Below are 14,717 nucleotides of genomic sequence, written 5' to 3'. Positions count from 1 at the left end.
TCTGGGATGCATCATCTCATTAAGCAAAACTTAAGACATTGATCTCATAGTTAATTAATTGCTGAATGTTTTCTGTAACTGTAAATTCTGTAACTGTAGTCTGTAAATTCCAATTTTCCCAATCCTTAAAGTTTAATGGCTATAAAGAAGATGTCCAATGACTAGGGGACCTCTCAGGTCTTTTAAAGTTCTAAATCTATGATTGTATAATACTAAGGGTTCTGGATTTACATTCAAAAGAGGCGGGTTCAAATCCTGAATCTGCCAATTGCAACCTCTTTTACCATTGGGAAGTTCCTTCACTTTTCTGAGTCGTTTTCTTAGTTCTTTTCATCCCTGAACTTCTGACCTCCCCTCCTGAACTATGATTACATCAACATTTTTTCTGTTTGCCTTTTCTTAAATTGGGAGACACAACAGAAGGGGTGGAAAAACCTAGGGAATCATAGCATTTTGGCAAGGGTCTAAGTTTTTAATGTTACTCATAAGGTAGAAACAAGGTAAAGGAAGCTTCCTGAAACATCCATCTTCTCCCAAATACTATAAAACATTTAAGAACCATCCAGGCACACTGTCTACAAATTGTCTAGTTTAGGTGTTGGCGAATAATTTGGGTGATATCTGAGCCATCCTTTATATTGATAGAGTGGGGTTCTTCATGGCTAAAGAATCCACTTTATGTAATTCTTGAGAGATGGGTAAAGTGTATATAGACCAATCAGGTTTGGCAATGGTGCCAGTGTAAGAAGAGGTCCCTTGCTTTTTTTTTTTTCAAATAACATAGTTTTATGAAATGATAAATGGAGAGCTAGAAAATGATAGCATATCTGAATTTCTTTGTAGTTTTAAAAAACTTCTAGAAGATGATGAATCTTTTTCTACTTTGATATTTGTTGGTAAGAGAATTTGTATGGGTATTTTCAATATAAATATTTAGCTATATTACACAATAGGTATAAAATAGCAAAGTTATATATATTATACAAACAAAATTTGCAATTGGCAGGAGCAGGGGAGAGCAGATTAGAAGGACTTTACTATTTTCTCATATATTAGAAATCCATTAGTAGTTTGAACTTCTTTTATCTATTTCTCTAAAACAACTTTGGTATTTGTTAGGAATAAAGAAATATTAATAATAATTGAAGGAACAGAAAGAGACTTTGAGAGAAAGAGAGACAGTAATATAGAGAGGAAGAGGAAGAAGGAGAAGATGAAGAAGGAGAAGAAAGAAAGGAGAAGAAAGAAAGAGGAGGAGAAAAAGAATAATAAAGAGGAAGAGTAGGAGAAATAAGAAGGAAAAATGAGAAGACAAAATGTAATATTTTTTCTTAACTAAATATATCATAACTTGTTTTATAGATATGCAAAGGGAGGTGACCAAAACTCCTTATGTAAAGTTGACAGTATCATGGAGATGAGCATTTTATTCACAATGAAATGGGTTCCTCTTGGCTAAGCACAAGAGACAGAAACCAACAAGTGGAGAATTCTCATTTTGAAGGAGTAGTGGTTACCAATGACATGTCAACATCCATTGCTTCTAAGAAAATCCTTTTTTACAAGTCCCAATTTTACTAAAAAAAATGGAATTGATCCCTTGAAGGGTTAGCCTATCACTTCAATGAGCTGAAAGAAGCACATAGATCAGAGCACTCATTCACAAATATGTTTGCATTAGTTTTTTCCCTTAGCTGTCTCTTGACTTCCACTTAAGAGGATGGGATTTATTTAATTGAACTATGGCTGAGGTTAAAATACACTGTAGATTCCTGGCATCCAGCTCTCTACAGCTAGGATTACATTGACCTAGGTTTCTTTACAAAAGAAACTCTACCTGTTTGAGGTTATATTGAGTAATATGAATTTTAGAATCTCTACAAAATTTGCCAGGGAAATTCACTTGAAAGAATTGTACATCTAGACATGCTATTTAAAGAGAAACATCTGATTCCCACTTTCAATAGTTGGGAATTGTAAATTAAATGGTATTTGGTCTTCACCTTGATCTCAGTGCTTGAACTTTAACTTCCTTCAATGAGGAAATGTCCTGTGGGTGTGATATTTCTTCTTGGTTAATAGTTGGCTCCCAATTTTCTTCAAGATTAAAAAAAAGGACAAGAAGAAGGAATCATTCTCCCCTGCTCCCCCTTCTAGGCATTCAGTAAAATGAGAAACACACATTTAGCCTCAATCCAACTTGGGAATTCTAGACACTTTGGAACAACTATATTCAATGTAGTCAGTACCCTTACTTGGGGTCTAATGCTGTCTCTGCTTTGTTTTGAGGAGCCCTTATTTCCCAAGCCTCTCTGTGTCTCAATTTGCATGTCTGCTTATCTTTCAGTCTGTCAGTATGTTGGTTTGTCAGCCTCTGCCTAGCTATCTCAGTCTCTGGGTTTCTTCCTTTTCTCTGTCACTGTTTCTATCTCTTAAAGTCATTTTTGCTACTCTTTAGAACCACATATGTTCTTGAGTTGGCCAAATAAAAAAGTGGAATCATAATTAGAGTTTTCATGGGTGATGGGATTTCAAATGTATTGCAATTTAGCCACCTGGGTATTATTTTTTTTTCTTGAGGATGAAATGAGCAACAGTGCCTGGTCAAGTGTTCATTCTGCTATTAGATTACATTTCCATCCTGTAAATTTTTATTTTTCCCTTTTCTGCTGAAGCACATTGACTTGATATATTATCCTCAACATCTTTTACTGTGTGGGCTGCACAATTCAATATTTCTCTGAGTCTCCCAGTCACTCCTGGGTGAAGTCCTATCTTTCAAAGAAAAAAAAAATCTTCCCCAACAGTCTATGACTAAATGCTTTGGTTCAATGCCAGACTTTCTGGAGAGGAACTCAGCTTCCATGTGAAGTTCAGCAGGAACTCTTCAATTCATTTGTCAAATGATGATTTTAGCCAAATTGGAACCTAATATTTGTGAAATCTGAAGAGCTTTGTTGGCATTCTGGTTGTTTAGACTCATTAACCTGCAATGGGAAATGAAGGACACTGCTTTTGCCACCAGAGGGAGCACATATTGTTCCATGAAGACAAAGGAAAAGTAAACACAAAGACAAGTCTGCACATAGAAGTTTCATTATTCCACTCCAGCTATGCTCTTTCCAACTCTGAAGGAAATTAACCTAGGAGGTAGCCAATAGGAATGGCTCCACCACAGGCTTTGCTTCTGAAACAAAAGAAATAGGATTTCTTTTACTAACTACAGTTCTCAGGAGGTTGACCTTACCAGTGTGTATATCATTAAATAACATACAAATGAATTAGCAGGAAGTCACTTGGGGGTTCTTGAAGAAAGGCCCTTTTTTTTTCCTATTGAAGGATATTTTTCTCACACACACAAAACAGAACATAAAACAATTTTATCTGAAGTTTAAAAGCGACTCACCCACAATAACATTTTAAGAGGACATCTGAAAACCTCAACAATTTAGTGATGACCATTTTTTAATTTGGCTTGGATTTCCTCCCATCACATGCAATGCATTTCTTTTTATATGACAAAAAATACTCTCATTTAAATCTTGGGCATTATATTTAGAACATAAAATCATGTTGCCAATGTACAGCTGAAAGTAACCTCAGAAGGCATCGATTCCTATTTCCTCATTTTACAAATGTGGAGACTGAGATCCAGGGAGTAAAAATCACTTGCAGACGATCACACTGGCATTAAGTGCAAGAGTAGGCAGGAGATTCCATGTTGTGTGGTTCTAAATCCAAGATTCATTTCATTACAAGAGAGTTTAATGCTTCCAATATAACATTTTACAAGCATTTTTTTCTCACGATAACTTTGTGAGACAGCCAGTGCAATATTATTACCCTCATTTTATAGATAAAACCAAAGTTCAAAAGGGTTACCCAGGATTACACACAATTCAGGTTTCAGAACCTGTATTCAAACCAGATATCTTGATTCCACGTTCCAGTGGTATTTCCTCACCACCATGTCTCGATAACAATATAACATTTTAATATTGTAAAAACATTATTTCTTATGCTTCTTCAAGACTTGGTAAATCTGACAAGGTTGCAAACGCTAAAGTAGAGTAGTGACCTTTCCCTATGTTTCACAGAGTGAGAACAACAACAATAAAACAATTAGAACTGATGAAAGGAAATGATTATCTGCCTCAGGATAAAAAAGAAAACATTTTCTTCCTTTATTTTCCTATCACTCTCAAGCTCAGGAAAATTATGCATGGGACTTCATCCCTTATTCAGCATCCCTTACTCTTTCTTTTAAATCTTAACATTTCTATTCAGTCTAAATGTGGATTAGTGGTAAATAGTTAACATATACATACTTATTAGAGATAAGATCTCAGAAAGAGACAACAACAAGGATCTTCTTAAGGCTTCTACACTCTTACCAAGGTATTTGACATCATTTAATATGCTCAGGTCTCTCTGGTAGCAATAAACAATTAAATGGTTGTCAGAGCCCTGGATTGTTAATTAAGATCTTAGGTCTTGTCAGAATTGTGGGTGTCCTGTCACAGTGGTCTCATGACTCATCACCAATGGATTAAATATATAGAGGAGGTCAAATATCAGTTTTGTTATATGTCCATATTTTATGCCATAATAACAGGTCAGAAGAATGGTGTTAAAAGATAGTCTTAGTACCTTGGGAAACTCATTCACCTTTAGCTGAATAAACCCTACAGAATTACTGAAAATTCTTTCCACCTTGTGTATATATCTAGACTGTATTTAGGGATAGCAATTTGGGCTAATATTTGTATTTCTTAGGTTACTATTTGCATTTCACTATACGGAATTCTTATCTTTTAAAAAATGAGTTCTCTTCCCTTTCAAGTACCTGGGCAGCACCATCACCAATGACGGGTCTCTAGACCATGAGATTAATGCCAGGATCCAAAAGGCCAGCCAGGCACTTGGGTAGCTGTGCTCCAAAGTCCTCCAGCACAACAGTGTAAGCACTGCAATGAAGCTCAAAGTATATAATGCAGTGGTCCTCAGCTCGCTCCTGTACGGTTGTGAGACATGGACACTCTACCAGAAGCACATGAAACAGCTGGAGCAATTCCACCAACGCTCCCTCCGGTATCATGAGGATCCGATGGCAGGACCGAATCACCAATCAGGAAGTCCTCGACAGAGCCAACTCCACCAGCATCGAAGTCATGGTCCTCAAAACCCAGCTATGATGGTCTGGACACGTCATCCGCATGGACCCACAGCGAAACCAAGACAGGTATTCTATGGTGAACTGTCAGCTGGACTCAGGAAACAAGGCCGACCAAAGAAAAGATTCAAGGACCAGCTAAAGTCCAACTTGAAGTGGGCTGGCATCACACCAAAGCAACTAGAACTCGCTGCCTCTGACAGAAACAGCTGGAGAACCCACATTAACCATGCCGCCACCACCTTTGAAGAGGAGCAACGTCGACGTCTTGCCGCTGCACATGAACGCCGACACCAGGACACAACCGCACCTCCCATGTGCCCATGGCGTCCCAGGCCCAATGTGCCACAAACTCTGTGCCTCAGCCTTTGGACTCCAAAGCCACATGAGGGTACACTGTAGATGAAACTGCACAAAGACAATCGTCATTCTCCATCACTGAGAGACTACTACTCTCTTCCCTTATTACAAACACAGTATACCAAGTATATTTGCCTATCTTTTACTGAAAGTAGTGTATACTTTGGTCATAGCAGACTGTGCCTGGAAGCAACACTGACAGAGCTAGGCCAGCATCTTGAAAAGTTAAATTTAAACCATCCTCTCAAAGGGAAATCTATTCTATTTTTTTAATTTTATAATATTTAATTTGATCATTTCCAAGCATTATTCATTAAAGACAAAGATCATTTTCTTTTCTTCCCCCTCCACCCTCCCATAGCCTACGCGTGATTCCACTGGGTATCACATGTGTTCTTGATTCAAACCCATTGTCATGTTGTTAGTATTTGCATTAGAGTGTTCATTTAGAGTCTCTCCTCTGTCATGTCCCCTCAACTGCTGTAGTCAGGCAGTTGCTTTTCCTCGGTGTTTCTACTCCCACAGTTTGTCCTCTGCTTATGAATAGTGTTTTTCTCCTAGATCCCTGCAGGTTGTTCAGGGACATTACACCGCCACTAATGGAGAAGTCCATTACGTTCGATTATACCACAGTGTATTAGTCTCTGTGTACAATGTTCTCCTGGTTCTGCTCCTCTCACTCTGCATAACTTCCTGGAGATTGTTCTAGTCTCCATGGAATTCCTCCACTTTATTATTCCTTTTTGCACAATAGTATTCCATCACCAATGTATACCACAATTTGTTCAGCCATTCCCCAATTGATGGGCATCCCCTCATTTTCCAATTTTTGGCCACCACAAAGAGCACAGCTATGAATATTCTTGTACAAGTCTTTTCCCCCATTATCTCTTTGGGGTACAGACCCAGCAGTGCTATGGCTGGGTCAAAGGGTAGACATTCTTTTATTGCCCTTTGGGCATAGTTCCAAATTGCCCTCCAGAATGATTGGATCAGTTCACAACTACACCAGCAATGAATTAATGTACCTACTTTGCCACATCCCCTCTAGCATTCATTACTTTCCTTTGCTATCATGTTAGCCAACGTGCTAGGTGTGAGGTGATACCTCAGAGTTGTTTTGATTTGCATCTCTCTGATTATAAGAGATTTAGAACACTTCTTCATGTGCTTATTAATAGTTTTGATTTCTTTATCTGAAAACTTCCTATCCATGTCCCTTGCCCATTTATCAATTGGAGGATGGCTTGGTTTTTTGTTCAATTGATTTAGCTCTTTATAAATTTGAGTAATTAAACCTTTGTCAGAGGTTTCTATGAAGATTTTTCCCTAATTTGTTGTTTCCCTTCTGATTTTAGTTACATTGGTTTTGTTTGTACAAAAGCTTTTTAATTTGATGTAGTCGAAATTATTTATTTTACATTTTGTGATTCTTTCTATGTCTTGCTTGGTTTTAAAGTCTTTCCCCTCCCAAAGATCTGACATGTATACTATTCTGTGTTTACCCAATTTACTTATGGTTTCCTTCTTTATATTTAAGTCATTCACCCATTTTGAATTTATCTTGGTGTAGGGTGTGAGGTGTTGATCAATTCCTAATTTCTCCCACACTGTCTTCCAATTTTCCCAGCAGTTTTTATCAAATAGTGGATTTTTGTCCCAAAAGCTGGGATCTTTGGGTTTATCGTATACTGTCTTGCTGAGGTCGCTTGCCCCCAGTCTATTCCACTGATCCTCCTTTCTGGCTCTTAGCCAGTACCAAATTGTTTTGATGACCACTGCTTTGTAATATAGCTTGAGGTCTGGGACTGCAAGGCCCCCCTCATTTGTGTTTTTTTTTTCATTATTTCCCTGGATATCCTTGATCTTTTATTATTCCAAATGAACTTTGTTATGGTTTTTTCTAAATCAGTAAAGAAATTTTTTGGAAGTTCAATGGGTATGGCACTAAATAGATAAATAAGTTTGGGTAGGATGGTCATTTTTATTATATTGGCTCGTCCTATCCATGAGCAGTTAATGTTTTTCCAATTGCTCAAGTCTAGTTTTAGTTGTGTGGAGAGTGTTTTGTAGTTGTGTTCATATAGTTCCTGTGTTTGTCTTGGGAGATAGATTCCTAGGTATTTTATTTTGTCTAAGGTGATTTTGAATGGGATTTCTCTTTCTAGTTTTTGCTGCTGATCTGTGTTGGAGATATATAGAAATGCTGATGACTTATGTGGGTTTATTTTGTATCCTGCAACTTTGCTAAAGTTGTTGATTATTTCAATTAGCTTTTTGGTTGAATCTCTAGGATTCTGTAAGTAGATCATCATGTCATCTGCAAAGAGTGATAACTTGGTCTCCTCCTTGCCTATTTTGATGCCTTCAATTCCTTTATCTTCTCTAATTGCTACTGCTAGTGTTTCTAGTATAATGTCAAATAGTAGAGGTTATAATGGCATCCTTGTTTCACTCCTGATCTTATTGGGAATGCATCTAGTTTATCCCCATTGCAGATGATATTAACTGATGGTTTTAGATATATACTGTTTATTATTTTTAGGAACGACCCTTCTATTCCTATGCTTTCTAGTGTTTTTAGTAGGAATGGGTGTTGTATTTTATCAAAGGCTTTTTCTGCATCTATTGAGATAATCATATGGTTCTTGTTGGTTTGCTTGTTGATGTGGTCAATTATGTGGATGGTTTTCCTAATATTGAACCAGCCCTGCATCCCTGGTATAAATCCTACTTGATCATGGTAGATGGCCCTTCTGATCACTTGCTGGAGTCTTTTTGCTAGTATCCCATTTAAGATTTTTGCATCTATATTCATTAGGGAGATTGGTCTATAGTTTTCTTTCTCTGTTTTTGACCTGCCTGGTTTTGGAATCAGTACCATGTTTGTGTCATAAAAGGTGTTTGGTAGAACTCCCTTTTTGCTTATTATGTCAAATAGTTTGTATATTATTGGGATTAACTGTTCTCTGAATGTTTGATAGAATTCACTGGTGAATCCATCAGGCCCTGGGGATATTTTCTTAGGAAGTTCTTTGATGGCTTGTTGGATTTCATTTTCTGATATGGGATTATTTAAGAATTCTATTTCTTCTTCTGTTAGTCTAGGCAGTTTGTATTTTTGTATATATTCATCCATATCACCTAAATTGGTGTATTTATTGCCATATAATTGGGCAAAGTAATTTTTAATGCTTGCCTTAATTTCCTCTTCATTGGAGGTGATGTCTCCCTTTTCATCTTTGATGCTGTTAATTTGCTTTTCTTCTTTCCTTTTTTTAATTAGATTGACCAGTACTTTGTCTATTTTGTTTGTTTTTTCAAAGTACCAGCTTCTAATCTATTCTATTTTTAAGGTGCCAGAGGAAGCATTTCCAAAGCTGCTTTGAGATATTCATATTGACGATGTATATAACACACCCTCCTGGGCTTCTTTCACAACTCCCTTTCCCACTCCTGGGCTGTTTCAGAGGATGGCCACTACCATTCCCTTCAGGATTCTGGGGGCAACCTTTAGGAATTGGGAATAGTTTCTAGTACTGTTCATTAGCCCCACTATTGTACTCCCTATTAATTATGCAGTTAATAACAATTAGTCAGCCAGAGTTAATTATTTTTACTTAGACATATTGAATCAGTATGGTTAGTATAATTGGTACAAAACATTCCCCCCAGAAATCTGGGGTGAACTAACTATCCCACTAGTAATTATAGAGTTCAAGAGAAAATGGACTCAAGCTCAGTGGCAACAACATAAATCATAGCTTTTGGTTTGGCGAAAGACCTTTTTCCCCTCTTGGAGTCTTTGTAAGAGGTTGAGTTGTGTGTAGCACCCTTCTGGGTGCTGAGGGTCTGGACCACTATAGACTTCTGAAACTACACCAAGATCACATTCCATGAAGCTGCCTTTTTCTCATAATGTCTAGTTTTTCTTCTCTTGGCTTCTGGCTGGATGCATTATTACTAATCTAGTCTTTCTGATGACATAGATCAGTGGGGGGAGTCAATGAGAAATGTAATACTCCTTCTGGGCTCACTCTTCCTATCTCTTCCCCCTGACTCTCTTTGCTCCGAGCTCTGGTCTTCCTTCCTTCCTTCCTTCCTTCCTTCCTTCCTTCCTTCCTTCCTTCCTTCCTTCCTTCCTTCCTTCCTTCCTTCCTTCCTTCCTTCCTTCCTTCCTTCCTTCCTTCCTTCCTTCCTTCCTTCCTTCCTTCCTTCCTTCCTTCCTTCTTTCCTTCCTTCCTTCCTTCCTTCCTTCCTTCCTTCCTTCCTTCCTTCCTTCCTTCCTTCCTTCCTTCCTTCCTTCCTTCCTTCCTTCCTTCCTTCCTTCCTTCCTTCCTTCCTTCCTTCTTCCTTTACATTCTTCCATTATATTCCATCTTCAAATCAATACTGTGTATTGGTTCGAAGGCAGAAGAGTGCTAAGGACTAGGCAATGGGGGTTAAGTGACTTGCTCAGGTTTACACAACTGGGAAGTATCTAAGGTCAGATTTGAACTTAGCATTGACTATCTCTGGGCCTGGATTTCAATCCACTGAGACATCTAGCTGCCCCCTTTGGTCTCTTTTCTAAAAGTGATACCCAAATTTAACTCTTGAAGCAATTGCTATAACATTCTTTGATTCACAAATGTGAGTCCATAGGAGTGTGACATCTGCTTCTGGGTTCACTTTCTATATTTCTCCACCCCCCATCCCCTACCAAAATCTCAGTTTAATTGAAGAATCTTTTTTTCCAAAAGTGCTCCCAAAGATTAACTCCTGAAGCAATTGCTGGAATGTTCTTCTCTGATATCAAGAGGTATATATAATTCTTTCAATGAATCCTAAAGAGATTGTCATCGATTTTATCCAAGAGCTTCTCAAACTGATTAACTAGGTTATTTGAAATTACTTTATGCCTTTCCTGACTGACTGATGCATCAGTATCTTGGAATTGTACAATCATTCTATAACTCTAAGAAAGAAATTTTTTTCATCGTATAAAGCTATAAGGGCATATAGTATCTTGCTATTTATGTTAATTAGTGTTGGGGTCAGGGTAGTCTTCTTTGACATAAAATGTGAATCAAATTCGGAGATTTCTATAATGAATCTACACTAAAAACACATTGATTTCTTATTGTGTTGCAGAGATGACTCTCAGTTCTTGAAGACTTTGCTATCAGATTGCAAGAAGGAAAGACTTTAAGTCTTTTGACTGAGAAGCAGCCCACCTATAAGCTCATTGCTGGAATGGTGGCATGTCAATGCATTTTTTTGACTATTACAACTCTAGATAACCTAATGAATTATAGAAGAGTTGTGAGCTTATCAGTGGAGGGTATACACTCAAGATCTTAATATTGGAAGGGATTTCTAAGGCCATCTAGTCCATCTTGAAGAAGAATCTCCTGTACAAAATACACGATAGATTGTCTGGTCACTGCATGAAAACCACTTATCAAGGGACTGTTAAAATTATTTGTGGTTGGACTCTGAATATATAATTGGTGGTTGCCAGGGTTTTAAATTTCTAAATCCCAAATGAATTACTAAGGTAAAATGAATTTATGGTAGTTTATTTACAATAGAGGGAAGATATTAAGGAATGAGAGAGAGAGAGAGAGAGAGAGAGAGAGAGAGAGAGAGAGAGAGAGAGAGAGAGAGAGAGAGAGAGAGAGAGAGAGAGAGAGAGAGAGAGAGAGAGAGAGAGAGAAAACTCTGGCTTCTTCTGAGCCAGTTAGAAATTTCTAAGCCCCCAACCAGGGGAAGAGTCTCAAGATGATGGGCCTTTCCTGGAGGCTTTATGCCTCCAGAAAGGTGGGGTCACTAAGTCAGTCTTTCACTCACTAACGATGACTGTCTAAATGAAAAGAAGTCTGGGTGTCTGTCTTCCGGTTGCTCCTCAAGTGTCTTTCTTTCCGTCGTTACTCAAAGGTCTGTCTTCCAGTCTCTCCTCCAAGTCAGAGCCTCCATCCAACTCGAAACTTGAATCAAATACATATCTTCTTCTGGCCTTTCATCCTCATTTTAAAGAATCTTTTTCTCTTGTGTCACCTTCCTTATCACAGCAGACACTTTTCTCCAGGACTTCCCACTCTTTAGTTCTCACCTTCTTTGGTTAGATTATATCTTTTGGGTTACTTAACACCTTTTTTGGTAAGTTCACCTTTTGTAGTTACTTAACACCTTTTTGTGGTTAAAATGGGTAAATGTATTTAAAATACTGAGTTATTAAAATCTAAAAATAGATTGTGGATTACAATTCTAGTTTCACTATAAAGGAAGAGCTAAGTACCTTCATTGTTACAATTAGGAGATTATAATTTCATCTTTACAATAAAGGAAGATCTAAGTATCTTCACTATTACAATCAGAGGATTACAATTTAATCTTCACAGGACATACTACCTACTGAGTGAGCATCACCCATATTTGGACAGTCCTAATTGTTGGGAAGGTATGCCTTCACAGCAAGCTTAACCTTCCCTTTTTGAAACTTCTATCCTCTGTTCAAATTCTGTCTTCTGGGTCCAATCAAAACAAATAAAATCTCTTCCATATGACAATGTTTCAAATACTTGAAAGGAGCTATGGAAGAATTTATTACCTTATGAATCTTTGTATCTCCTTAAATTTTCTCTTCTCCAAACTTAATATTCCTAGTTCTTTAAATTTATCTTACTATAACATGAAATTTTGAATTCACTAAAATTACAGATCTTTGAAGGAAATATTCAAGCCTTCAAAAATGACAGTTTTAAGAATGCAATTTAAAAGGGGGGGGATAATTTCAGAAGTTAATCTTTTAAATTACATTTTAAGGTCTAAATCCATAGAAGTTATTATCCTATATTTCTTACGTGAAGAGAAGGTATAATACAGAAATTTACATATTTATCTCAACACTTAATCTCTCCCATTTATATGGTTGAATGTATATTAATTAGATATGGCAATAGTCTTCCAAACTCAGATTTTTTTGCAATTTATTTTCATAAATGAACATCAAAAATAGAAGAAGCTATTAAAAGCTTTAGGAAAAGATACAAATAACTTCTTAGATATTAAATAATTTTTAGATTTTTAAAAAGAAGTAAATGAATTATAAATATATAAATGAACTTTCTCATATATTATACATAATTTGAAAAATAAGAGGGAAAATGTGTTGAGTATAATTTGATTTGGGTTTTTATTCATACTCTGAAAAAGAGTTGGAGAGGTCAGAAATATTCAGACTTCAGCTGGGGTCTACCATTGATCTTCCATTTCTCTCATCCAGGATACTTGTATTATTTGTATTTTCCCAAAGATGGTGCTTTCCTAAAGTCAGCTTCAAAATACCACTTGCAATTCCAGTTTCTATTTTAAAATAAATTCCACAGTTTATGGTAACGCTCTTTTCTTCTTATTTAAACTTCCAGGTTGCTCTGCTTAACAGACCAAAGTTTCAATTTCTTTTAAATTTGAATAACATGATAGTCAAGTTAAACAGTTGTGGTCTTCAAGATAATATTTACACTAAGGCAGAAGAGGCCTCTGAAAGAAATAAAAAGGGCAAAGAAAAATAATGTTCTGGTCATTGTGGTCATGTGGAAATGATTCTGTAAAGGAAGTAGAGTAATGTAAATGTCCTAGGTAGTGTCTCATTGAGGCTGAGAAGTCTAGCCAATTGAGCCAACTGCTTGTATAATGTCATGAAAACATAACCTGAGAAAACTGTCGACATTAGCTTGCATTCAGAGCCCCAAAGACCTTGGAGTATATGGCAACCAAACAGAAATGTAAGGGGGAGAATAATTTCCAATTAAATTCAAAATTTCTTTTTTAAAAACAAAAGGTCATGGGTGTGGGATTCCTACAAGGCCACTTAGATCCACCTTCCCCCACTTCAGTATCATCTTATATCAGTAGGGAAAGCCTGCTAAAATTTGTGTGGGTTGGTAAATATTCAAAAGTGCACTATCCAAATCTGAAAATACACTTCAAAAAACCAACATTTACATGATAAAACCACTTAGAATTTCATTGGTAATTATTTTTTAACCAGGTCTGTAATTTCACTGATTAATAATAGCTAACATTTTTATAGTGCTTAAGAATTGCTAAGAGTTTTATATATGATATCCTGATCCTCACAACAACCTTGTGAGGTAAGTGATTTTATTGCGCCCATATCACAGATGATGAAACTGAGGCTAAGAGAGTTCAATTCTTGCCAAGACTCACACATCTAGTAAATATTTGAGTAAAATTCAAATTCTATTATTCCCTTTATTCTACTCAGTAGGCCATACCAAGGCATGAAATGCCTTCTAATAATGTAGAGCAGTACTGCCTCTGTGCCTTATAATCTTACAGAGTTATCTAAGGTCATCAAGAGATTAAGAGATTTGCACATGAATGCAGACAGTATATATCAGAGTTGAGACTTGAACCAGGTCTTTCTGACTCTTGAAAATGATTCTCCTATAATGACAAAGAAAAGACAATAAGAATGATAATAGTAGCTTATATTTCAATTTAAAGTTTATAACCCAAATCAAATTATACTCAACACATTTTCCCTCTTATTTTTCAAATTATGTATAATATATGAGAAAGTTCATTTATATATTTATAATTCATTTACTTCTTTTTAAAAATCTAAAAATTATTTAATATCTAAGAAGTTATTTGTATCTTTTCCTAAAGCTTTTAATAGCTTCTTCTATTTTTGATGTTCATTTATGAAAATAAATTGCAAAAAAATCTGAGTTTGGAAGACTATTGCCATATCTAATTAATATACATTCAACCATATAAATGGGAGAGATTAAGTGTTGAGATAAATATGTAAATTTCTGTATTATACCTTATTTTATCTTATTTGATCCTTATGACAACCTAGTTAGGTAGCTGCTACTATTATGGATGTTGATAAGGAAACTGATGCCTAGAATGTATAAGTGACTTGACCACAGTCAAGTAACTAATAGTGTCTGAGGCAGAATTCAAATAGAGACCCCTGTGACTTGAAACTTCTTTCTACTTCCCTTAAAAATAATAAAATAATAAATGAAATGAAAATATTTAGATCAGAGACTTCATTTCTTATAGCTCGGGGAGGCAATTGATGATAAGACAGTTTCCATATTAAAATAAAAGTTATAATGCACTTTTTGTGAGGGAAAATGATTAAAAACAAAGCTGATATCCA

The sequence above is a fragment of the Monodelphis domestica genome, chromosome 1 (genome assembly GCF_027887165.1).
Source record: "Monodelphis domestica isolate mMonDom1 chromosome 1, mMonDom1.pri, whole genome shotgun sequence".
Lineage (NCBI taxonomy): Eukaryota > Metazoa > Chordata > Mammalia > Didelphimorphia > Didelphidae > Monodelphis > Monodelphis domestica.
Note: the sequence above shows the minus strand (reverse complement) of the source record.